Source organism: Zonotrichia albicollis, chromosome 1 (assembly GCF_047830755.1).
Source record: "Zonotrichia albicollis isolate bZonAlb1 chromosome 1, bZonAlb1.hap1, whole genome shotgun sequence".
Lineage (NCBI taxonomy): Eukaryota > Metazoa > Chordata > Aves > Passeriformes > Passerellidae > Zonotrichia > Zonotrichia albicollis.
Window position 1 is genome coordinate 68,140,221 of NC_133819.1, and position 25,370 is coordinate 68,165,590.

Sequence of the window (25,370 nt, forward strand, 5' to 3'; positions counted from 1 at the left end):
AAGGACAGATAGGACAGTATGCCTCCTCTCCCATCCCCTGTGGCCAGAGCCCTGATCAAGGGCCTCAGTGACTGCAAGGTTTCACAAGCAATCAGCTTTACTCTAAATCTGCCACCATTGGTTCAGTGACAGAAAGCTTTCAAAAAATTCCAGCCCAGAGGATCTGCTTTTATTTGCACAAAACAAAGAAAAATCTAGACCTTTCTGCATCTAAAAAGACTAAGATTTGTCAAATATGAGTTAGTGCAAGCAGTCAGAAAATATAGAGAGAGCTGTGGCACCAAAAATTAATTTTGCACAGACATAATTTCAGAGAAGTTCTGAAGGCTACTGCTTAAAGGGCTAGCATCTCCAACAGCCTACCTGGCCCACTATGCTTGCAGTCTCAGGAACAGCAGCAGAAAAGGAAATATTTGGGCAATTTGTTCAGCTAATTTTACTCACTGTGGCAGTGTGGATGGTTACACCAGACTGAAAATGAGTCAGCTGGAGCACAGGTACCCGTTACCTCCTGGTTTTCCCTTCAGAGGACATGGGAAAAGGCCTGGGGAGACAGGAATATCAGAGTCAGAAATCAGCCAGTGAGATTCATCACAGAATGTCAGAGGTCCTTTTATCCTGTCACAGGCAATTCTGACTGTTACTGAAGAAAGAAGGAAAGCTGTAATTTTTTATGTGTTCAAGGTACCAAAAACCCTTCTACTAGCCATGCCACAACAAAAGCCAGATCTATTAGGATAGGAATATTTGATTTCAGCTTTGAAAATACTTTTTTACCAACAGGATGCTGGCACAAAATATTCTCCAAAACATAATTAATTTTAAAAAAACAGTAGTAATCTGTAAAACATCAATAATGTGCAAGTCTTATGGTGCTTTTTTTTTCATGAATTAGTAAAAGAAAAGGAAAAAAATGTCTATTTTTAAAATTATTATTGATTTTTCTTGTCCACATCACTTTAACTTTGACCCATGAGATTTGTCTCTTCTGTAAGATCAATATAAAGCATTGGACCTTATAGGATATAATTTTTCACATCCTGTAGATGACATGCTATAGATTCATATTTTGGTCAGAATTTCCCTTCTGCAGCCAGGCATTGATGATTTTCAAAGCACTCATATTAATTTAAAAACATAATTAGGACAGCAAATGAATGATAATTGCGCTACTTATTGACTGGGAACGAAGAGAAGACATTGCAATTCTCTGTTCTGTGTAAATTTCACTATTTACTGCTACTGCGAGATTTTTAAGAGAAAGAAGCTTCCCTAACCCAGAAAGTACATCTCTTCAACAAGGTCATTTACAAAGCGGCTAAGGAATCAACACAGGAAAACATTCAAACATCAAAGCTTCACAGAGCACACTACATGCTTGCAATCTATGCCTCGTCCAGCCCCTGAACTTTGGAACACTTCTTGATGCCAGTTCTCCAACACATTCTCAGAACAGAGATGTTTACTGTCTCACAGTAAGAGTCACCAGTTCACAGTTAGAAATCAAAGTTAGAAGTGGGAGAAACCAATAGATCACAGGCCCTTTCCTATTGCCTGGGACAACCTTCCAGCATGGAGAAGCCTCTAGGCAGCACAATTCTTCTGCTTGTGAATTCTGTGCTTATTTTGAGAATTTGTTGACAAACAATACTAAAATGATGACAGGATGCTTTTAAATCTCTTACCCCTCAAAGAGTAACCAGTCAAAAAAGCTCTCCTCACAGACAAATTATTTTCTTCTAAGAATGATTACACAAGAATTTTAGTTTGAATTATATAAGGAATTGTGTGATTTTTTTAACTTACCAAATAATCAATAAAAGTTGTGGGAAGCATAACTTGGGACTACATATTAATCTTGCATTCAGCCTTCCTTGCTAGTTTTGAACAGGACCTATTCATCTTGCTGAGTCTATAGGAGTGATTTGTTTCATCTGTACACTCCATGCACCACTAAATATAAAATCAACTTCTGTTTAACAAAGTGGATAGCAGCATGAGGCCCTTCCTGAGGCCTGGGCCCTGGCAAGAGCATTGCAAATGATGAGAAGTTGTTAGCCTGGGAAAGAAACTACTTTATGGCATAAGCCACACTATAAGCAGATCAGTTTTGAAAAGAAACAATGTTGGTTTCTCCTCTATGCAACTCCACAGGTGCCCTGTGGGCCTTCTGTGCTGTGGCATATTTGTAGGAAAGCACTGCAACACCTAAGAGCAACCAGACTGGATCAGCCATGGGTCTGTTTAGCACAGTGTCCTGTGTCTGACAATGCCAAAGGGGGATGAAAGGACCAGGTAACAGGAAAAGCTGTATATAAAGGTACTTTTCCAAAATGCTTTCCCAGCTTTTAACTGGGAGATATTTAATTCAACAAATGTGGCTGCCATAACCACCACACTTTTTTATCCATAAAGTTATTCAGCTATTGAACCTGTGCTAACATTCGATTCCAATCACACGGTAGCAGGTAGTTTCAGTGCATTGCTGGGTCCTTTGTGCACACTGATTTTTTTTTTTTTTTCTGAAATGGCTACTCTGGCTTCATCTGACACCTCCTAACTCTTCCACAAGCTAGGCAGATCTGGATTCACAGACATTTCTCCCCTCTCCATGCTGGGCTGAAGTGCCTTGGCTTACCTCAGGGTTCCTTGGGCAGAAGTCGCTCCATCCCCTTGTCAGCATCCCCTTACTCTTTTTGAATGTCAGGAGAGAGAGAGTACATCATGGCAACACTCCAGCTCTGTAGAAGCCTGGGGAGATAAAGAGCCCATGCAGGACTGAGCTGAAGGAGGAGAACAGTTTCATTGTCTCATTCAGAGTTGCTGAGGGGCCAATCTGCCAATGCAGTTCTGTGGTTTTCCCTCGGCTCCATTTAGCTGTGACACAGGGCAGAAGCAAGGAGCAGGAAAGCCAAAGACTTCTCCCCCCTTGTTTGAAAGGCTTAAGAGCATTGCAATACCTGCTTGTACTGTGGGTCTTCCTGGTGAAAGATTTGGATGTTACCCCCTGTGCCACTCTCCTTCTCACTGGGTTTTAAAGCAGTGACCATTCCAGAGCAACTCCAAATTTCTTGGGGGTCTCAGTGCACCACTGCGCCACAGTCATCTACAGAGCTTTCATCAGTAAAAGCAGACACAGGAGAAATTTTGAAGGCCTCAGAGATTTCCACTCGAAAATTTCATTTCTGGGGACTCAGCAGTTTTTTTGTTTAGTCAGGCACACAGGTCAAACAGCGCTGCAAAAAATATTGGTGTCAAAGGTGCTGCAGGTATCACTGGACTAGAGTGAAGTTCAAGGGAGGTGAGACCCAAAAGGTCCTACTTGATTTTTCCATTTGTGCCCAAAAACTGCTGCAAGGAGAGAAAAATATGATATAGTACCAGCCCTCCACAGATGAAAGAAAATCTGCATTTCCTGCAGTGTAACATTTTTTTTTGAGAGTACAGAATGCAAATCTTGCAGCTTTTGTCAATCTGTGGTCACCTTAAGAGAAGTAGGAAAGGCATCTGAGTTATTCTGTAATAGAAATTTACCTATGAAGTCTTGCTAAGGTTTGATGTTGTGAAACAAAAATTAAATTAGTCTTAATACTGGGGGTAGAATTGCAGATTGGAGAAAAGAAACAGAATATATTTATATGCAATGAGCCACAAAAAAAAAATGCACGTGGAAAGAGAAAACCTGAGAAAATAGAATCCTCTTTTTAATAAAGTTCTAAGATAAATTATCTAAATTTGGGGGGAATCAAAGAGCAGGAAATTTAATTCCTTACTTTTTCCTTCTGACTTCAAAGGAAAGACCTGATTTCTTATGCACAGCATTAAAGGAGCATGTTATCAAAGAATAGCTATATGTATCCCATAGAACAGAGAAATTTAAACGTCCTTTTTTTCCATATGTTTTAGCAATACAAAATATTCTCTACAAGTTCTTCTAAACACTAAACAGAGCTACTATTGACCATCCAAAATTTCCACATTTCTAGTGCTTTCTAATACAGCAAAGAGGAAAGAATTTGTCTCTGTGGTCTCTATAATTAGCACTCAGATTCTCAGGGTGCTTCCAGGCCTCCTTAGGAAGTTGGAAAGCATAGTAATATTCACTTCATATATCATCAAGAATCACTGATGCATAATAATATGTAGCAATGCAGAAATCTGACTGCAGACCACAGTAATATTGACTACCAGCACTATACTGGTATAACAATTACAAAAGTAATTAGCATGTCATCTTCCTTTCTGACAGCCAACTAATCAAATGACAGAAGCAGAAAATAAGAAAAATATAAAGAGAGTAATGAAAATAGTTGTAAATAGCTTTTTCTACCTCTTGGTGATACATGTACACTGATATTTTTCTTCAGAATCACTGATGAAAAATAGAGTAGCATAAGAAAATCCAGGATCCTAAACAAGAGGCTTTATTTTCACACCTGCCCTGTAGTCTGAGTCAGCTACCAATAGTGAGGTTTACTCCAGGTAGTATGGGTTTGCAACTTAAAATCATGACAGTAGCTGCAAGGGCTTCTCAGAAAGGTGTCACTCATATTAAGATAAGGAACCACACTTCCTGAGGTTAAAAAAAAACCTCAGTAATTTCCTACAGAAAAGATTGTGCAAGGTACTGAGCCTTTTGAGCAAATTCTCCCAGTGCTTGCTGGTGCATGAGCCAATGCAGTTGAAACAGCCCCAGAGAAACCAGTGGCAAAGCTCTTGCTTGCACCAACAAAACACCACCCTCTTTATTTGCAGACAAAATCCCAAGTTGCTTCTATGATTTCTGTGCACCGAGTGCCTGGGAGAGGACTGGCTTTGTTTTGGGGAGCAAAGAGCAGAAGGCAGGTGAGCCATTCCCACCCAAGGCCACAGTTCTGCTCCTTACACCAGCCCCGGCAGACGCCCCTAGACCAACAAAGAGGAGTTTGACAGGTTAAATAAGCAGTGATTTAATGTGGGCTACTCCTGCACTGTGAGGGGACTCTCACAGCTCCTTCCTGGAGATGGCTGCTGAGCTACCACAGACACTGGAGGAGCTGGCTGTGCTTCACTGTGCAGCTACCACAGGGCTTGGTGGGGGCACTTCCAGATGCGCAGTCCCCGTGCAGCCTCAGTAACATAATTAGACCTGGGATTTATTTAGCGCTATTCAACATGTTTTCAGTAGGGCTGATTATGTGCCGTTCCCTTAGGAGCCCTGTTATAATTTGGAGCTTCCTCAGAGCTGCAGGGATTTGAAGCAGGGGGGGACCTAAATAGCATTACATTTGTACTGCCGAGGTATTCCCTTTCGGGCCAGAGGTAGCTTAGCCTCCTACCATGCCTGCAAGATTTTCTTTCTGTCAGCACATCTACAGTTGATAATTTGAAGCATTTTCCAGGGAGCTGGATGGAGTTATGTCTCCCAACAGTTGTTATTCAAACATGTTACAGATATTTGGGCATTTTGGCAGAGAGTGGTTTGATGTAATTAGGATCAGTTTCTGGTTATGGCCATGCCAGGCCAGAGGCAGAGGGCACTTCTCAGAGTGGGAAGAGGAAAAGCCAAAGGCAACGATTAAAACAGATTATTATACACTTTTGAGCTAACATGTGGAATCAATAGCAAAACATTAGCAGCTGTGCTCAGCTGTAGAAAAGCCTGCAGTCTTACTGTAACCAATAAAAATAAATTATGGACTGAAAGGAAGGAATGGAAAAAATGGTGGGGAAAGCAGAGCAACATTCAAAGAAAAAAATGTAATATCAACATTGAAAATAATTTCTAACCTGAAACAGTGGGTTTGTTTATTTTGTCTTCAGTTTGTTTGGTTTTAAATTATATTAACAAGTCAAAAGCATGTTTTAATTAGTGGGGATCCATGATAATCAGGGCAATAATGGCAACAACCCGCAAGCTCAGAAGGGAAAAACAGGGAAAGTGGTAATCAAATTGGCAAATGTTTAATTTTGCACACTTTTCCCGATAAAGTGAAAGGAGACCTTATCCTGAATTTTAGCTTGGCAGAAATATGAGGGAGGAAAACTGCAGTCTTGAGAAGTTTGCTTGGTGTAAAGGCACTGTACAGTAAGTGAGCAGATCTGCTGGACACCCAGAAACAAGGTAAGGCTCTAACTTGTTGGTTACAAGCAAAAATCAAGGATACAATCTTCTTCTGTTAAGATGCAGGACAAGGTTGACTCAGGGTAAAGGATGAAGAGCAAGATTTAGTTCCAAAACTTGAAAATTGTTGGAGTACAATCTAAAGTGCTAATGTATGTGATTCGTGTAAACAATGAAGTTTGGTCAGGGGAGTTTATTAACCACTAAAATTAAGAAGTTCTTGGGAAACAATCTGTTCATACATATTAAAAAGGTGTGAGTCTTCTCTGGCACTAAATTTCTGCCTCATATTTAAATATATCACTGGACCAAAATAAAAAAGATTAACAGATTTAAGCTCTGAAGGAAAAAAACAAAACAAAACAAAACAAAACAGCAGTAGCATTTTAGTAAAAATGAGAAAGCTAATCCTGCATCTTAATTTCCACTTAAATAAACTTGTGGCTTTCAGTGATAATTTCAGCATGACTGGTCAGAAATGAAGCTAACAAAAGTAACAAGTGTTAATTGACCCATATTTAATTTTAATCTAATCTGACGGTCAAGAGTGACTAATAAACTTTACAGAACAAATGAAGACTTTGTTAAATATCTAATTTCTTCATCCCTTTGATTTTGATGTTAGAGCCGATGAGAAATCATCTCAGACATTTACAAAGACTCTCAAAACCAAACAGAGAAGACCTGAATGCGTATTTATAGACTTCATAAGAAGAAAGGAAAAGGAAGAAAAGCTATAACAAATAATTTAACCAAATAAGAAAAAAGATTAAGAGATGATCAACACCGCTCTGGATTCAAAACACAGCCAAACAATTTTTATACAGAGAGGGTCCATACATTTAAGATAGAACAGTATAAGATCTTTCTGAGAAAAAGATTAATATTGTCAAAGATGAAATGCTGAACATCCCAAAAACTGAGACAAAACCAGAGAACATGTCCTTAGCAAAGCCAGGTCTTACATGTTTTTTCCCATACCACTGAAAGGTTTCAGTCTTCAAAATTATTCCATCCTTTCTTTGAATTTAAAGTCTTTCAAATCTACAACAAATTTATGCAATGAGAAATGAGAAATTATCCTCACTGCCTCATCATAGCTATTAATCCCAAAGAGAGAAGTCACAGATTCCAGGACTTTTCCTGATTCACACAGTAACCAGATACAAACCTCAGCACATCATAGACGCCATTTTGTTAGTAGTATTTCTGCTTTAAATGAGACACTTTCAAATATAACCCCAAATTTAAGGGATTTTTAACCCACATTTTACTTTTGGAGGACATCCTTGTTAGAAAATTTCTGCTGCAGTCCCCACAGTCCATCTCCAGGATCAAAACCACATTCTCATTCCTTTTCCTGGTTGCCATGATTTGTTCCTTTTTTGGTGTTTCATTAAGAACGTGTGGGGATAAGTCATGCCTGAGTGAATTAGTATATTCTGTACTACTCTAAAAATGTATATGCATCTTCTCTTATCACTTAGCAAATTCCTATCAGAGAATCATAGTGGATTGTATATCACCAAAGTGATCTCCTGGGTACTTTGGTAGCAGTGCAGGGGTGGGAGGCTGAAACTGTTAGTGCTCCAAAATGCAACAGAGGTCATTTTACAGCTGCACGTATCCAAGACAGTTTCTGTTGCATGGGCCTGGGCTGCACAGCCCCACCAAGCAATCTGGAGGAGTCTACACAAGCTCAGATGGGTAAGGTAATTTTGCCAAGCTTTGAAACTGTGGTTTCACAGACAGTAAATATTTGAAGTGGTAGAACAAGATGACTATAGAATCTCTCACAATGGTAGCAAAGAACTCCATTAAAACGGTTTTCCTACTTTGTCTTGAAACCAATATCAATATAGATATAGAAAACACTAGTGGTCTGCCTTTTACACTCCACATTCCTACTTTTTCCCCTTATTTGTATATCCCGAGAATTGGTCTCCTCAGCCTCCGTGGAAGCAAGAATCCTAGCTTATACAAAGAAGAAGTGCCCCTCCAGCTCCATTATCAGCTATGTATACATACATATTTTTGTTCCTCCACATTACAGGGAGTAACTGACTCTTACAGGAAACTGCACGGAAAACTTTGTTTAATTCTCACAAGGAACATGTAACTAAATACCAACATCACCATCTTAGCATGACTTCTAAGCATTTTGTTTAAATTTTTACAGTAAATTAATATCTAGCTCAAGGAACAAACTCATGGATCCTTCATAACCTGCCTCAGAATATAATCCACTCCACTTCATTGTCTCAGCATTCTTCCCTGGAAAATGGGCTTGATAACATGCTGTATATTGTCAACTGTAGTTTTAAACTACAGTTTGCAGTGTCTGAATGCATGAGTAGTCACTCTGACTTCACTATAATTAATTCATCTATGATACGTGGAAATCTGTTCTCCACCTGTTCAATACAAAACTAGCTTTTTGGTTTATCAGTTTTTAATTAATCATACATGTTTTCACCCCTCCATCTTCACCTACTTTCATGTTGTTGAACTGAAAACCCAGCTTCCTCTAACTGCAGTAGTAGACTGACGTCTGTCATGTCTTCAACTGCATCCAAAATAATATGTAATTTTTGTGTTGCACTGTAATATATTTGTAACTTAAAAAGAACAGGCATTTTTTGTATGAACATGATTATCACCTTTATGTGTTCCTCCTTCCATTCCCTATTAATTCCTTAACTGCTACACTCTTTCATCTTTCATTAATTAATACCTAATACCTGTAATTCAGTCTCACCCATCACTAAATTATTTTCAATGTTTCTTCTGGAGCTTCTGATGAAAACTGCAATGTAATCAATGTAATTGATGACCCAAAAACAACTGATATGCTCGGACACAGAAACTGGCCATGCAATGAAAACCACTTTACTTAACATACCATCCTCGAAGGCAGTTTGGCCACTGCCATGTGAGCAGTTGGATAATCCCAACAACTAGAATAAAAACTTCTGGAAAAGAAAACCAACAGCCAGTCAGAAGTAACATGAGTTACCATCCCGGGCACATGTGCTGGATAACAGGAGAGGAAATTCCCTTCTATTTGTTAAGCTATTGCTTAAAAATTTCACAAACCCCTCAATTTCAGGTGGCAGTGGAAGAAAAAGTTTGATTTTACCACAGTCCTAAAATACATGAAAATACACTGAAAAGTTAATTGCATACTTATGATTAAGAGCACGATTGTCTTGATAAGAATTACAAGACATACAGATTATAGGATTTTGATTGCCTCCCTTTTTCAGCCTATAAATTTCACAGTCTTAGACAGTAGAATGTCTTCAAATGACTTCAAAAGAAAAAAATTGTAAATCCTGGGTATTTGTACATCCAAATCTATTTACTTGAGACAATGTGCAACTTGAAAAGCATCAAAATCCATAACAGAGATGTTATCAATATCGTCTTGGTTGTTCTCAAAATAATGAGAGAAACAAAGTGCTGTTATCTTTGCCACATTACCTATGCGAGTAACTCCATTAAAGACCAGGCTAGCCTCTCAGAAACTTCTTTTACTCAATCAATGACCTCGTTTCCATGGCAGGCTAACACAAGGTGCCACTGATGATGACTTGATTTCCTTTCGCATCTGAAGTGGAAAAGGAGAAGACAGACTAAATGAAATCCCATCCATCTTAATGAAATACAATTATATTCTCCTTATTAATCATTTAAAAATCAATATGTCTCTTCGTGGCAAACCCCGCCAGAATTTGTCATTCTGTGCCAGGCCTCAATACATCTTGTCCTGTAGTGATTTTTATAAGTTCAGTCACCTGTTTCCCAGGGTAAATAACAGAGTCTCTTTGTGTTGTGATGAGAGCGCAAAGAATGACACTGGCAGGGAGGCTAAAAAGACAGCCTGCACATTTTAATCAGTAAAAACAAACATTTCTTTCCTGTGGATATTTTTAAATGAGTAGTGTTCTCTAGGGAAAAAAAAGGGCTAGATAAAAACACCTTCAGGTCAACTGATATGCATAGTTTCATTTAGAGCTTTTTTTATGTCGTCAGCAATAGTTTCTGCCTTAAATAATCTTACTTATTGCATGGGATGGTAATAATTGTAGGGACTTGCTTGCAAATCTCAAGGTCTGAAAGAACAGCGTGAGCTGGAATTCTTCCTATACCAATTTCTTCTGATTTACAGACTTCTACAAAGAACATTCCTCACTGCGTCCAAATATTTCAATTTTCTTTACTTTAGATGTGACAAAAACTTAAAATCTTCAGCAACTGAAGCATGCATTATATTAAAATAAAATGGAAGAATTAATTGAAAAATGTTTGCAGGAAGCTGTTCTAGTCCTTTAATGATATTGCCAACAATAATAGGCAATATCAAAAAGATATTTATATGGTGTAGGACACTAGGACACTTATTAAAACTTGTGCAAGGAGGGGTGAAACTTCAACCTTTTTTCCCTTTGGGAAATCCCCAAAAGTCGTTGATAAAGTTGTAAGAAAAACTACCATCAAGAAATCATAGCATTTTAAGAACAGCTGTCTTATGGATCCTGCTTCAGCCAACCTTTCTCACACAGAATCACTGATGTTCCCATGAGAATGCCATTAATGTACCTCCTTTGGGTGAAAAAGACACCTCACTGCAGCACCAGGATAAATCCTTGCATCCCCTGGCTCCAGCCATGGTGTGGCACAGCTGCAATCCTTAACACCCCTTACATTCCCATTCCTCCCTGCTCCTTATATTGGAGTGGATGTGGGAAAACCTGCAAAGTGCATCAGCTTCCCAAAGACATTTTACATTGGCCATGAAAAGTTGCAACTACCAAGATTTCATCTGGCCTGTAACCAATTAAAAAAAAAAAATAGTCCATATTAGCTGACTTTTTCCAAAAAGACAAGAAACATAGCTGAAATAACTGGCAGGGGAAAGGAACTCACAAACAAGTCTGACAAGATTACAAGAGCACCCTCCCCATCCTGCTACCTCTCTGAGGCCTGTGAAACTATTAAGTTTGCTCTGTACAGCTATGCAAAACATGCAATGTCCAAAGGGGATAGATATACAGTAATGTGTGTTACCATTTACTGCTGGTGTTGATTTCTTCTCTTTGTTCTATTAACCTCCTCTGCTTTATGTTCCAAAATGGAGCCCAATACCATTCACAACAATTCAATATTTACCTGCCCAAAGTAAATAAGAGATCCCTGAAGACCTACATTCGATATGTATTGAGTTTCTAATAAATCCTGTTTGCACATGGAAATACAAGACTTGCCAGGATGGATGATATTTCAAACCCATTTAGTCCAATATTCTGCCTTAGTAAACAGCACCAAGGTGCTTCAGAGAAAGGTAAAAGAAATCGAACAATAATCAATTATATAGATTTATATACTTTGGTCTGTGAGGGACTTCTGGAAGGCATCTGACCCAAGCTCCCCTCAAAGCAATGCCCTGTTTCAGGCTGGATTTGCTGTTTGTACAGAGAACATGCAGGTAGGGCAGGGTCTGAGATGTGACGAGGGGACAAGTCCTCGCATGCCACCAGGCATACCAGAACAAGAGTTGTGGGCAGGCCTGGGAGCATTCCTACTCCTCATACACGCAGGGAGGTGTGAACTATGCAGGTGAGCATTCACACAGCATTTGCAACCACTTCTGAGACTGCTCTTAGGAGCTCCCAAACACTTTCCTATATTCCTTATAGTAAATAAAATAAAGTGCCCCATCAAAGTAGCATTACTACCCAGACAGGAAATGTAGTGGGAAGAAGCAGGGTCCTAACACAGGCACAGTACTCTGGCACACGCTGCCACAAGTGTTCATGCAAAATTAAGAAACATCCTCTGCTACCTGATTTTTAGCCCCTGAAAATATGTACAATATTTAATTACAGCAATAATTAATTATAATTTAAACAGTTTGGGATAAATACAATAGAATAAAGCAATGGTAAATTAAAGGGGCATTTTTCTCCTATGGCTTGAAAGTTTTTATTCTTGTCTCTTACATCACATTATACAATTAGAATACCTTAGTTTTAATAGACAACATTTACTTTACAAAAAACCCTAATAAACATTTTAAACAAATGTACTAAGTATAGTAGATTGGTTTTCCACATCCTGAGGCCTCCACTGTTCCCATAGGCATAGTCCAAAAAGTCTGATATAGTCCATTTGCATTTAACATAGGAAAAATAAAATAGATTAAGTAGTTCCTTAATTCTTCTTTTCAAAAATTATTTTTGCCTGTGGTATGTGTGAGATTTTTGTGGGATTTTCTTGTTAAAACCTTAGCAGAGGCATCATCAAAATAAAGACATACCAATAGAAAGCTCTTTTTCATAAAGTCTATTATTTTGCAGCACTTCTTTTATCAATTGGAACTTTTTTCAACTCAAGGCTTTAGGGTTGAAATTGTACATCTGTATTTCATGCCGAACCTTCAGCAGCTGGAATAGCTTTAGTGATCAGCAATTAGGAAAATGTTAATGAACCTGCTGATAACACAGTGCAGAGGCTGTCACAGAAGAGGCAGCCACACAAGAGAGAGAAGCCTGACTGGTACTGGTGACCAGTGTAAATGTGATACCATCTCAAATGGCAGCAGTGTGCCCTGCCTTACTGACAGACACCTCAAAGTTTGGCTGCTCAGCCAACACAGAAGGGAATGCACCGGGCATCTCCAGAGTCAAGTCACTCCATCCTAAGAGAGGAACCTGGGCACCAGGCTGGGCCTGTTACTTCGATCTGGAACTTACAACAGGAAATACAAGCTTGCCCTCCTTCAAGAAATACTGATGATGATTCTTCCCATAAACTATGGGATCATCAGGTAGAGGAGATGAAGGAGTAGAAAGAAACAGTTGCAGTGACCAGGATGACCACTGGTCATCTCTGGGTCCTTGAAAACTGTGGGTATTATCCCAGGCTGCATCAGTTTCAGTATTTCCAGAAGCAGAAAAAAAAATCAGCAGCCCCTGTTTAAGGATTTGTGCAGGGGGACTCAGACAGACCACAAAGCCCCATTGGGGTCAAACAAGTTTAATATTGATTAGTTTAAAGAGTAGGTACTGAACAAAAACAATTGAAGGAAAGGAACACCTATTTTATTAGAGGAGCCCAACAGTGCACTTCATGTTTAACAGAGCAGAACAAAGGCTAAGAGGCGCCGTGATTGCTGTCTATAAATGTATCAGGGGGTAAGCAGCAGGGAGGAAGAAAGCTATTCACATTGAAGGACAGCGCTGACACAAAACAAATAGGTATAAACCAGCCACAATTATGCTGGAAATTACAGGAGGATTTCTAACCATCAGAGCAGTGAAATATTTCCTAATCGGAATAGAGGGGAACAAAATCAAAATTATTTTAACTTTGGACCATGAGGTGTTTATGAATGGGATTAGAGATGATGTGATTGTCCTCCATATTCAATGACTAGTTTAATGATTAAGGAAGTCACCTCCCTTCATTCACCCCAGGTATTCAGCAGCTTACTGCCTAAATACAATAGACTCATGGTCATTTGCATTTAGCCCATTGTCAAAATCAGTCATCTACACAAGTTTCATCTCTACATTTAATATTTACTGAATAATAAACAATAGTTACATATTTAGATAGGAAAAAATCCCACACAGTGCCTATTATTTCCTCTTTTTCACACTGTGCTCTCACAGCTTTCTCATATATTTCTTCACATTAATCCTTAAGTTCCTACAGAAACACTAATATTTGTCCAAGTAGAAACTACACGGAAATCTCAGTACTTCTGTCCCTGTAAACGTTTTTGTATAATCAATTCCAAAATGATGGAGCTGATTTCATTTAAAAAAATTTAAAATGTTTAATTTATTCGGACTGGTGTGTTATCTTCTCCTCTTTTTTGTCTCCTTATTTCATTTTTCACTTTACATGAAATCTCCTACTTTGTTTCCATTACTTGTTCACCCTTGTTGTCCAAAATTAAATTTGAAAGAAAGTTAAATTGTTTAGGGTCAAGAATAAAATAATTTTTCATATGCTAAGGAAAGGGACGGATTAATGCACTTTGACATTTATTCCATGTCTTTTGTAGTTTTCCTGTTTGTTTGTTTTCATCTTTCCCTATTGTCAACAATGTACCACATTTTATAGGCAGCCTAACACAGAGCAGATGCTGATTAAAGGAAATGTGGTTTTCACAGTGATATTCAAAAAAATATAACTCGCTTGAGTCTAAACACTATATTCCTAATGAGTTTTATTTTACTAACTGTTGTGCGAAAAGACAATGAGTTTATATTTAATTGAAACAGAAGTTTTTACAGCTAACCTGATGGACTGTGACTAGGCAGTTAAGACTGACCAGAATCCTCCTGCTGTCTACCCTGAGGGCTGAGATATGAGGTGCAGGCACACATGGCTGTTCACTCCCATGCATCCTTGTGGCTGGACTGGAGCGACTGCTTCACTCCATGGCACAAGCTGACACTCTCCTGCTATCGCTTCCTTCTTCTTATCACCTTCCTTCCCTTCTGGATTCATCAATTCCAGCTCCATAGGACAGAGGCTGGATATTCTTAACTTAAATGAACCCTAATTTTTACCAGTCATCACCTCAGCAGGCATTTCTAGATACAGTTGTACCTATGGTGTGCCTGTAGATAACAGTCTGCCTTTTATATCTACAGAAGACATAAATTGTTCCAAATGCTGGTAGCCTAAAGAGACATTGCAAATGGAAGTCAAGAAACAGAGGGGAAAAAAGCTCACACATGTGAGAAAACTTAATAGCAGTTTAAAAAAAAAAAAAAGTTATTGCATAATGATTTTCATGACATTGTGAAACACATCTGCTCACTTTGACTTAAAATAAAATTAATTTTGTCTGAGGTGCAGTTGGAAAATGTAAGGGTATGTATCATTATGCTTTAATTTTTGAAATAAACTCCCATAATAGATTAGAGTTGTGCAGATTGTTCATTGTTACAGGCTTCACAGGAACTAGAGGAACACGTCACTTCAGCCCCAATCCTAGAGCAACATAACTTAGTAAAATTGCTGCTGGATTTAAGATGTCCATGATCTGATTCTCTCACCTGGAAAGGAGTGGCACTCCTCCCAAGCTTTCTACAGTGCAACCTGATATGCTTTTCCCTCTACATCATATTTGTACTGTGAACAGCAGGTAGTGACAAAGGATTCTTTCCTTAGCAACAACATCTTTATCTTTGACAACATCAGCACTCATAGAGCAATGAACAAACAGATGAAGTAATCCAGAGGTTAAATTACTGAATTTGTAAGTGTACCTATTGCTTCTATAGGAAAGCAGGGAGCACAGCCCCAACTTTACATATTATTTGCCTCTCTATTCAAGAGTATTTGCAATACAGCACAGGGAATGAAAAGACATTCAGAATACTTTGACCTTTAAAATCTAAATCTCAGTTCACCTGATTTTCAAGTTATCTCCATCTTTTCTTTGCAGAATGATAGCAGCTCATATCTGATTTTCATCTTTACCCACCAGGTCAAGATGTAGCAGATGGCTGACCTGAGGTGATTGATCAGTGGGGAAGAGGGGTAGGGCATGGCACAGAGGCCCAGAGTATGAAATTTCCAGACTCATTTTCCTGTCATTGAAAGCAAAGATGTACCTCACTCTTGACACATTGCTCATTTTGAAGCTAGGCCAGCTTGAAGTTCACTGCTCTGTCGTCATGTCTAGAGAATGGTTGAATATTATTAGCCTGTCCTATGCAGTAGAGCCTGTCCTAGATTTGCAGCTGTATGTCAAAAAGAAAACAAATTAAGTCTTGTTCTCTTTAAATTATTATCCAAGCATCACCATGCAACAAGCCATGGCAAGTTGTAATTCAAAGGGATTTGGCCACAGCTGGCAGTTCATTGTTATCACAGGGCTCGATCTCAGTGTGTTCCATCTCTCTACAGAAAGCAATATGGCTTATGTGAAATAGATTCTTTTACCTGATGCCTTCTCTTTCTCCAGGTCCAAAATATAATTACTACTAACTTCTTCACTATCCTTTAGGCTCCTCGGGATCTCACCTTCTCAGCACTATTGTCAGAATTCCCTTTCTAAATGAAACCCTCAATAGGCATTTTAGCAGCTAATGTAGGTGATTACAGCCACTCCAACTGCTGTCAACTATACACTAAAAGAAAATATAATTTTTCTTTGTCTCAGATTTCCATTACTGAAATTCTCTGTCAGAAAAGGATGAACACCACCAAAAAAACCCCAAAATCACACAGCACATTAGCAAGAGAAAGTTTGGGCGAGAAATTCTGAGGCCCAGTTAATGAAAAGACTGATCCCATTTAGTCTAGATGTTCACATAAGTTGGCCAAAAGGCTCTACCCACAGAAAGTTAGCAGAATACAGAACAATTAACCCAAAAGTCTCTCTAGATTTTCAGGATGTCTTTTCACAGCTTCTGCCAACAACAGCAGAGAGGTAAGTTCATCTTTCTGAGATTTCTTTTTGGCAGATATCTTCCACCTTGCCAGAGAAGAAAATGCTATGGATTCACACATAAGACACCCAGGAAGCTGCTTTTGACAAAGGATATATTAAGCAGTGTTCAGCTAGAGAAATGCTAAAAAATCATGTTTCCTACAATCCAACTGAACCAATCTTCTATATTCAAGGTAGCATTGCCCAGTATGTAAGGAAGGATTTCTAAGTGTATATCCTAGATAAGGGCAATTAAAATATCAAATCCAGCTATGACTAGGGTTGTGAACATGGTCTACCTAGACTATGACTGAATTCCAGGTGTGTGATGACTGTTGTGCTCCCCTTTCATATATCCCACTTTTCCCTAGGCTTTGAGGGACCAAACACAGGCCAAGGTCAGGCTGCAGGGGTGATACATACCTTGCTGCCCTGGGAGAACCTGCAGACCACATGCTGGCAAAATACCTCAACAAACCTTGGTAAAAATAAATCCAGCAACTTTATTGAACATACTCTAAAGGAGACCATTTGGAGAAAAACAATTCTATTATCAGGGCCAATTATTTACTTCAAGACAAGTCCTCTGTCCTGGATACTTCCTCGCAAGTTAGCTCTCATTTCCTAGACTCATGCTGATCCCATACACATGGCCATATCCTTAGTTTATGTAAATAACTGCAGCACTGTTAATGCAAATATAGGCAAACCTGTGTCAACTTAGACCAGCTGAGGATAAGGCTGAAGTTCTTATGACATAAGTAGAGACAGACAGGAGGGGATAAAAGAAAGAAATACTCTTAACCACAAAATAAGAAAAATAGTGCAATTCATTACAGCTCATACCTAAAATTGTAGACAAAATAAATGGCATCATACTGGACTTGTGATAGGAATTTACAGGGAAAGCAGACAGGCACCATGATTTTATTCCAGCTTTGTGCCCATAGTTTCTAACACAGTAACACTGGGGAAAAGATAAGGCAAGTCTCTGCAGTCTCTCGTTCTAGTTGTACAAACAAAATACATTCTTTTAGAGTGGGGCAATCACACATATATAATTCTTCCTTTGTGTGTGTATGTCTGAGTCTCTAAGACTTTGAATACTGCATGCTAATTCCAAAACAAATCTGTCAGGAAAAAGACAAAAACAGTGCCTTGACTAAGATAAAGATGGCATCATTAGCAAACCTCACTATTCTCTATGAGAGAGTCCCACACAGGACCTAACCACAGATTTCATAAGCTCATTGCTCATAGAAAAATTTCCTAGTCTTTTTTTTTTTCACTTATCTACTATGGATATCTTTTCCTCACCTGCTTCAAAGAAATTTGTAATATTTCTAAGCTTTGGTAGTAAAAAGCAAAGAGGACTTCAAAGGACAGCTCGTGTTCAGACCCATACTTTGCAGACAGACATCTTTCTAAGACACCATCCCCAGACTGGTAAATGTGAAAAACCTCCAACTTTTAATTGTTTACAATCTAGATATGGCAGTCCAGACTGAGGATTTTGGCAGTCACAAAGCCAAATAGCTTAAAATTTCCTCAGCTTTGGCTATTGTGAAAATGGCAAAACTTAGCACCTGCTGAAACAGAGAAAAATAATTGTGTTGTATTTTAGAACCATGGGACTGGTTTCCAACTGTGCCTGAAACAGGACTGAGATAAAACACTTTCACACAAAGTTTTGGGAAAGGAGTGGAAATTTTCTCATTAATTTGAGCTCCATTTCATGTGTGCACAACACTTCACAATACGGGATCCTGGTGCTTGTGCATGGGTTGGAACATTCTCATGTTACAGCCATTCAATTCTTGTTCTCTTATTGAAGATTAATAACAAGGAAATGTTAAGCAAAATTTGCTGGTTGGAAACATAGTAAAGACTTTGGTCATGTTTCCCTGAAATCCACCATAAAAGGAAAAGGCAAAGTTATGCCATGTGAACAAAAACAAATTCAAAATTCTTCCCCAGAACTAGACCCCTTTCACAGTGTGATGTATCACACAGTAATACACCCCGTTGATGCAAACTTAAATTGAAGCAAGAAGATTGAGAAGCAGCATTTAAATTTCTTTAACATGGTTGAAGCACCAAAGAGTCCATGATTGAAAGCAGTACTGAAAATACAGTTTACTTTCCTCAGAACTGATCTTCTGTTGTTTGCTTAGTCCAGCTGTGGCATAGCATTAACACCTTGTGTGAATTTCTTCCTTGCTCATAGATTATCACTATTACAGTGATTCAAAACAAGTGAGTTTATTGTTTTCAATATTTTCATTTAAGCTCTTTGATCAATATCTGCCAAGACAATTAAAGGGCTCAAATAGTTTCCAAGAGGAATTTTCCCTTGGAATTGATCTCTTTTTTTTATTACTATTTTTTTTATTTATTCCCCTATTTAATTTATTTTTTAACACTAACCAAAAAAAAGTTAACACCATTTCCCCAAATTCATCCACAATTCTTATTCTCGTTTTATAAAGGAAATGAAATTTGTCATGCTGCTGTACATCATTTACACTGCAGTACAATGTCCCATCTGTGTGTCAAGTACAAAACAAAAGCATTTTGTGAAAAATTGCTAAAGTAGTAATGATTTTTGTCCTCAACTCTTTGTTTTGCCTTTCAATAAAGAAGGCGACATGTGCCACAAATGATATATTATTGTTTAAGTACAACCCTAGTAACACAGTGCATAACCAAAACCATGTTTCACAGCAGAGCAACTATAGTTTACTGCCCCTATGGCTCTGATGAGAATATAATGTTCTACAGTTTATAAATGCTTTGAGGTCAACACATGATTTACTTCAGCTTGTTCATCCAATGAGCAGGAGGTCCAAAAATATATCAAGCTATTAGACAGCCCACTGGAAGCTTGGCGGAGGCTCCCAGTGATGGAAAGCATGCCATGGAAGCCTCTCTGTCAGCTGGAGATGAGATAATTAGATCCAGGTAATACATTGGAGCCCCAACAGGGAACAGGACAGCAAACATGTCATCTTTATGATTTTTTCTCATCCTCCCCAGTACCATTGGCCTGAGATAGTAAAAAGTGTGAAGGATTCATCAGTCCCCGGCAAAAGCACAGCAGCAGGATAATCAAGCTATCATCTGTCCATCATCCTCATTATCCAGAAACCTGGTGTTCTGTATAAACAGCAAAACAACATCAACTACAGATTGAGGAGCTGTGCTAGCTAGCTCCAGCTTTTGTTTAATGTTCCAGGGTGATGCCACACAACACTGTTGGGCCGGAATCTTGTAATGCCAAAAAGAGCTTGAGAGCCTATATTTAAGTTAAAAAAAAATATTTTGTGCAAAAATCTCTTTCTACTAATTAGAGATTTGAGCTTCTACCCAAAGAATAAATATTCTAAATGTAATATTCTGGTGCATCAGACCATGTGTGACTGCTGGGGTAAAGTTGGTTTATACAGCACATTCAGCTAAAACCATAATGCCCTGGCCTTTTTTCTCATGCACATCATTATGTACACATATTTTTGGAGGACCAACTAGCCAAAATTTGAGAGTGGAGAGTTGCTACAAGGAGAACCCCAGTGCTTAAGAGTAGCAACTCCTTTGCATAAGAAAGATAATTGAAAAACCCCCATCCACGTCTTAGCACAAAAATGTGTTTAATACTCAAATCAACAGCTTAGATGATGTTTATGCTTTCCTTAGACAATCATGCACCCTTGAACACCAGGCAAAAAAAAAGAATTTAGAGAAATTGTGGTCAGAAATCAAAATATCTTAGAATGTAACGTATTATAACTACAAAATCTTTTCCATTTTCCAGGTTTTTTATATTCATAGAAAAAGCAGAAGGATAGTTTCAGTCATGACTGATCTGATGTTGAAAAATCACAGTCTTAGATGTGCTCAATTATTGCTAGCATCTAACTTTTTAATATAGTTATATAAATATATATATACTCATTATATACAGTAAAATTCCTTTTCCCAAAAAAATATAGATAACTCATGTTTCATTTCCTTTCCTGGTAGCTGACATTTAGAAAAATCATTCTTCTCCCTTGTTATTTCTCTCACTCACACATTGCACATAGGTAAAGGAAGTAGGTTATAAGAGGGAAAAAGAAGAGTTTCTTATCTCAGTTGCAGAGTCCTTGAAGCCTGATTTCTGTCAGTGACAAAGCCTCTCACTGGAGAAACTGATGGACTAACTTCATGTGCTTATCCACATTTGCACTCTTGTATTTTACTTTTCCTGAATATAATTGTTCTGTGAACCCATCAGGAGAGGAAAGCTGGACATGGCTCTTGCATATTGGGAATGGATTTACTCCATTTCACACTTCAATCTTAAACAATCTTAAAACCCAAAGCCATGGAAATCCAGAATCCTCATGATTGACTGTACAGCTTAGTCCTGTAGAAGTTTAAATGAGATTTTTAAGTGACCTTTTAAGTAAAGACATCCACACCCCAGAAAACATTTACTGCCATGACACATACCCAACATTGCTTTTACTTCCTTTTTCAGAAAATATAAAAAACTAAAAAAAAACCTTAATGGAAAGAAATTACTAATATTGCAAGGATTAAGTGGATTCTAAAGAAATTACTAATATTGCAAGTATGAAGTGGACTCTAAAGAGAATCACAAAACTCAAACAGCACTACCTTTAGAAAAGCGGGCTGAATAAAACATCCTAAAAGTAGAATGCAGGTCAAAAATGTATTTTTTCCAATTGCCATCTAAGTAAAATTGATTTTTCTATTCTTCCCCTTCATAAGTATGACAGTGAGTATCTTCATGGAGCTCCAGGAACCTAAGAGAGCAGTTGTGGCAACCATCATTGATGTGACCAAAGGTGAGTAAATTTAAGCTACTGAAAACACTAAAAGAGGAAAAATTCATGTCTAGCAGAGAAAGTACTAAGATTAAAAATGAAAAAGCATGGGTAGGCTAGATAAAATCAATATAACTTTTCCCAGGGTGTTCTTTTATAAACATTACTTTGGTTCTTCCTTACCCACAATATATATATAGAAAATAAAATGGCATTTTTATGACTCATAATCCCAATCTTTACCTCCATGAAGCTGTTCACAAAGGCTTAGAAGTTGAATGGATTTAAGACAGGAACCATAATGGCAAATCATATCTTTTTGCATCACACACAGCATTTAGGATTCCCATCTATAAAAACAAGAAGTTAATGGCAAAGCCACAAAATACTGCTACGGTTACAGTATCCAAATTTAAATTCTGAACTAGCAGCCATGAAGAAAGCTTAGCAATATAGCTCTCAGCTACATGGGACAGGGGGAAAATTACAGAAACTTACATATTTAAGACCTTCCTAGGCATGAAGAAAATGTAGACATGTATAAAAAGTATGCAAGACATTGTAGGTGGACAGCAAAACCTTAAGATTTAAGATTTGGTTCCATTTACCTCTGATAATAGGAAAAGAATAGAAATAATTTTTCTTTTCCCCCTTTTTCTTTCTTATTTGCTACTATAATAGTACACTGTCTATCTAAATAGAATAGAATCAGGAAAAGAAAATAATCCCTGAAGATTTGCAGGCAAGAAATAAGAAAAAACTCAGTTAGAGCCACATCTGAGCAACAGCCACACAGGAAAACAAGGCGTAAGCAGTAAAAGCTGACTGATCTTATGACTTAAATTAGAGAAAGATATCTAATAATTTTCTAGCAATGAACCCTGGAATACCTGCCAACTTTTACAGATGCAGAACAATGACAGAGGGAAAAAAAAAAGAAAAGAAAAGAAAAGAAAAGAAAAGAAAAGAAAAGAAAAGAAAAGAAAAGAAAAGAAAAGAAAAGAAAAGAAAAGAAAAGAAAAGAAAAGAAAAGAAAAGAAAAGAAAAGAAAAGAAAAGAAAAGAAAAGAAAAGAAAGCTGAACTGAATACTGAAGGTGGAATACTGTAACAAAGCAGAATTAAGATGTAAGACAACTGCACAGCAAAAAAGGGACCAGTTTAGAACAAGAGGAGGAAAATAAATTCAGAAGGCACAGGAAAAATACACAAATTAACACATAAAATAAAGGGATTTTAAAAAGAGGCAGAGATTCAACATGTTAATGAAGTGAGTGATGAGTGGATGTTAGCAGCAAAAAACGATATGACTTGAAGAAATCTGGATATCTGGAGATAAAACCACAGAGAAGAAAAATCATACTCATAGTTACCATGACACTCCATAAAAATCCCATACTTAAAATGTTTTTTATTATTACAATTTGGAAAAAACAATAATTCAAAAACCAATTTGATTCAGCCTCCTGATTTTTTTAAATTATTTGTAATAATTAATTACTTGGAATTTCCATATGAACATTTCAAATTAGTGTTATTTGCCAGTACAACTGAGAAGACAGGCACAGCCCACCCTGTTGGACCCCAGCCCTACATGGGACTTGCTGTCTTGGAACTCAGCAAAAATAGGAAAGACTGAAAATTGTCCAGGGAGTCTCTGAACTAAACTTTCCATTCACTTCAGTGAGCAGGGCCACTACAGATCTCACATTTGACACATTGGAAGTAACTTCTACAGACAGCAAACTACTTCTACAGAGGAAGCAAACTATGCAAGATTTGCTTTCACTCTGGAGATCTCTCATAAAAGTTCAACAATATTTAATTTCCTCACAACCTTTTCTTGCCTACCAGAGCACTAAGTGCTTTTTATAGTACTAAACACAATTTATTTTTCTTAAAGTCTATAGGAAAATCACCTAAAAAACTTTTATCATAACTTTATTTTAAAACTTTTTAAAAACTTCATTTTAAAACTTTTCAAGAAACTTCTGATCCAGTTTCACCACCACCCCCTAAAAAAAACCCCAAAAATACCCATCCTAACCCACCCAAAAGAACACCCAAATAAAAACATATTTGTGATATGGTGTGTACCATCCTCTTTGAAAGCATCCCAGCTAAATGTGAAAAACTGCCACTGTTGCAAGTAGCCCAGGAAAAAAAAAAGTTTAAAATATGAGAAGATGATATCCTGTAAGTGGCAGGGATTGTGTTGTTCGTAGTCTTTTGCAAAGGTCTGTATGGAGAAAAAGTAATTTAGATGAAAAATGAGCACTTAGAAATTAGAATGCTGTCAGGTAAGACATCTGGAATCAGGCTGCAAATTTAGGTGGATGAGTTGTTACTGTCAGTCACCAGTGATGTACAATATTAGTACAGGAATCCATACAAAAGTTATATACTGCATACAGAACCGATAATGCCATGAATGATCATTAATCTGCTAAACAGTAGGAAAGATTCCCTCAAAATAACAGATTTCATTTTTGAAAGAAAAATTATACTAGACGAAATCAAAGACATAAGTGGATTACATTTATCTTACGCAATAATATTCTTTTAATGATAACAACTGAATCTTACAGTGTACTCTATATATAAATTTCATACATGCTACCTTCAAGCACACAGTAGATCAATTTAATTAAACCATAGTTTCTCAAAATTGTAGAATAAATTTTATTCTCTGCCATTACCACAGATTAATACAGATGCATTTTTGAAGTGAAGTATACAGACTGTAGAGTAGATCTTCCCATAAATGTAGAGACAACTCAGTCAAAATATTAATTTATTATCTTTGTCTTTGTTGATGCAATAAAGTGTAATAGTAAGTATACTTTTACACTGACATCTAGCAATGAGAGGGTCAAGTCAGTGTCATAAAGCTGGCAGACTAGCACAAGTGTCTCTGCTTGTGTTATAAATATTACATAGCAGACATTTTCCAAATGAGAATACAAATGAATATTCCAGAAAAGGAATGCAAATTTACCGTGAACATCAGAAAATTGAAACAGCCATGAGTTCAAAAAGTTGAACCTAAATCATGGAGGTGTTAAGACTTTGACACTGCAATCTCAACGTGGTTCAGAATACAGCCAGGAAACAGCTAACATGCATATACAAAGTGCCTTCAAACATATTTTTTATCAAAATCTATGAGGATTATTACAAGACAGTTATTATATTTGTGAACTATTTTCAAGCACTCACATAAAATGTAGATTAGATGCTTGATTAGTTTGCCCCAATTCCTTGAACTCTCTCCAACACCATAAAAACATTTTGTACACTGCAACTACCTTACAATACATCTGAAAGGAGATTGTAAATAATATGGCAAGATGGAAAGCATTAGAAAGTAAAACTAAGCCTTTAGACTGTGTCTTTTAGACTGTGTCTTTTTCCTTGCTGTTCTTTGCTAAACAACATACCATTGGATCTTATGGCTCTGAATCATCTGGTACTACCCATTAGTGGATAAGTGACTGAGTCAATGGTCTTAGAATATAAAAACAAGAAAATCTCCAAAACCAGATCTCCTCTTTTAATCTCCAGCCTAAAGATATATTTCCACTTCTTTTCCCTAGCAAAAGCTGCTTTTTTGGCAGGACTAGCAGAGACTCTTGTGATTCTTGTCTTTGTCATGGAACTTCGTTGAACATAAATACTGTTCACACGCAATATTTGTCAATACTCCATAATGACTGCAACTATTTAAGCTCCACATTCAAAGTCCTTTACACATGCTATATAGCCCTGCTAGCATTTCCCAACTCAACTGTAACTTGGCACTTGACAAAAGAAAACTTAATGCATTTGCTTACAGTCAAAGAGCTGAAGTCTAGACCAGAGACAATGCACTGGTTTCCCCTTTTGAGTGATGTGGGGTTGTTGCTCATGTGTAAAACTTTGATAGACCAAGTATTACAGTGCATTCCAAATGCAGTTTGCTGCTGGATGCAAATCTTTGGC

At 37.6% G+C, this 25,370-nt stretch overlaps 1 long non-coding RNA gene across 1 annotated transcript in view; it reads right to left on the reverse strand.

Annotated features, from left to right (window-relative positions):
- Positions 1 to 25,370, reverse strand: part of LOC141725303 (uncharacterized) — a 76,044-nt gene that overhangs the window by 40,692 nt on the left and 9,982 nt on the right. The window contains exons 2-4 of the long non-coding RNA XR_012577166.1: positions 9,587 to 9,713; positions 2,639 to 2,751; positions 445 to 544 (exon numbers count right to left, since the gene is read on the reverse strand). This is a non-coding gene — a long non-coding RNA (uncharacterized LOC141725303). The remainder of the gene's footprint in view (positions 1 to 444; positions 545 to 2,638; positions 2,752 to 9,586; positions 9,714 to 25,370) is intronic.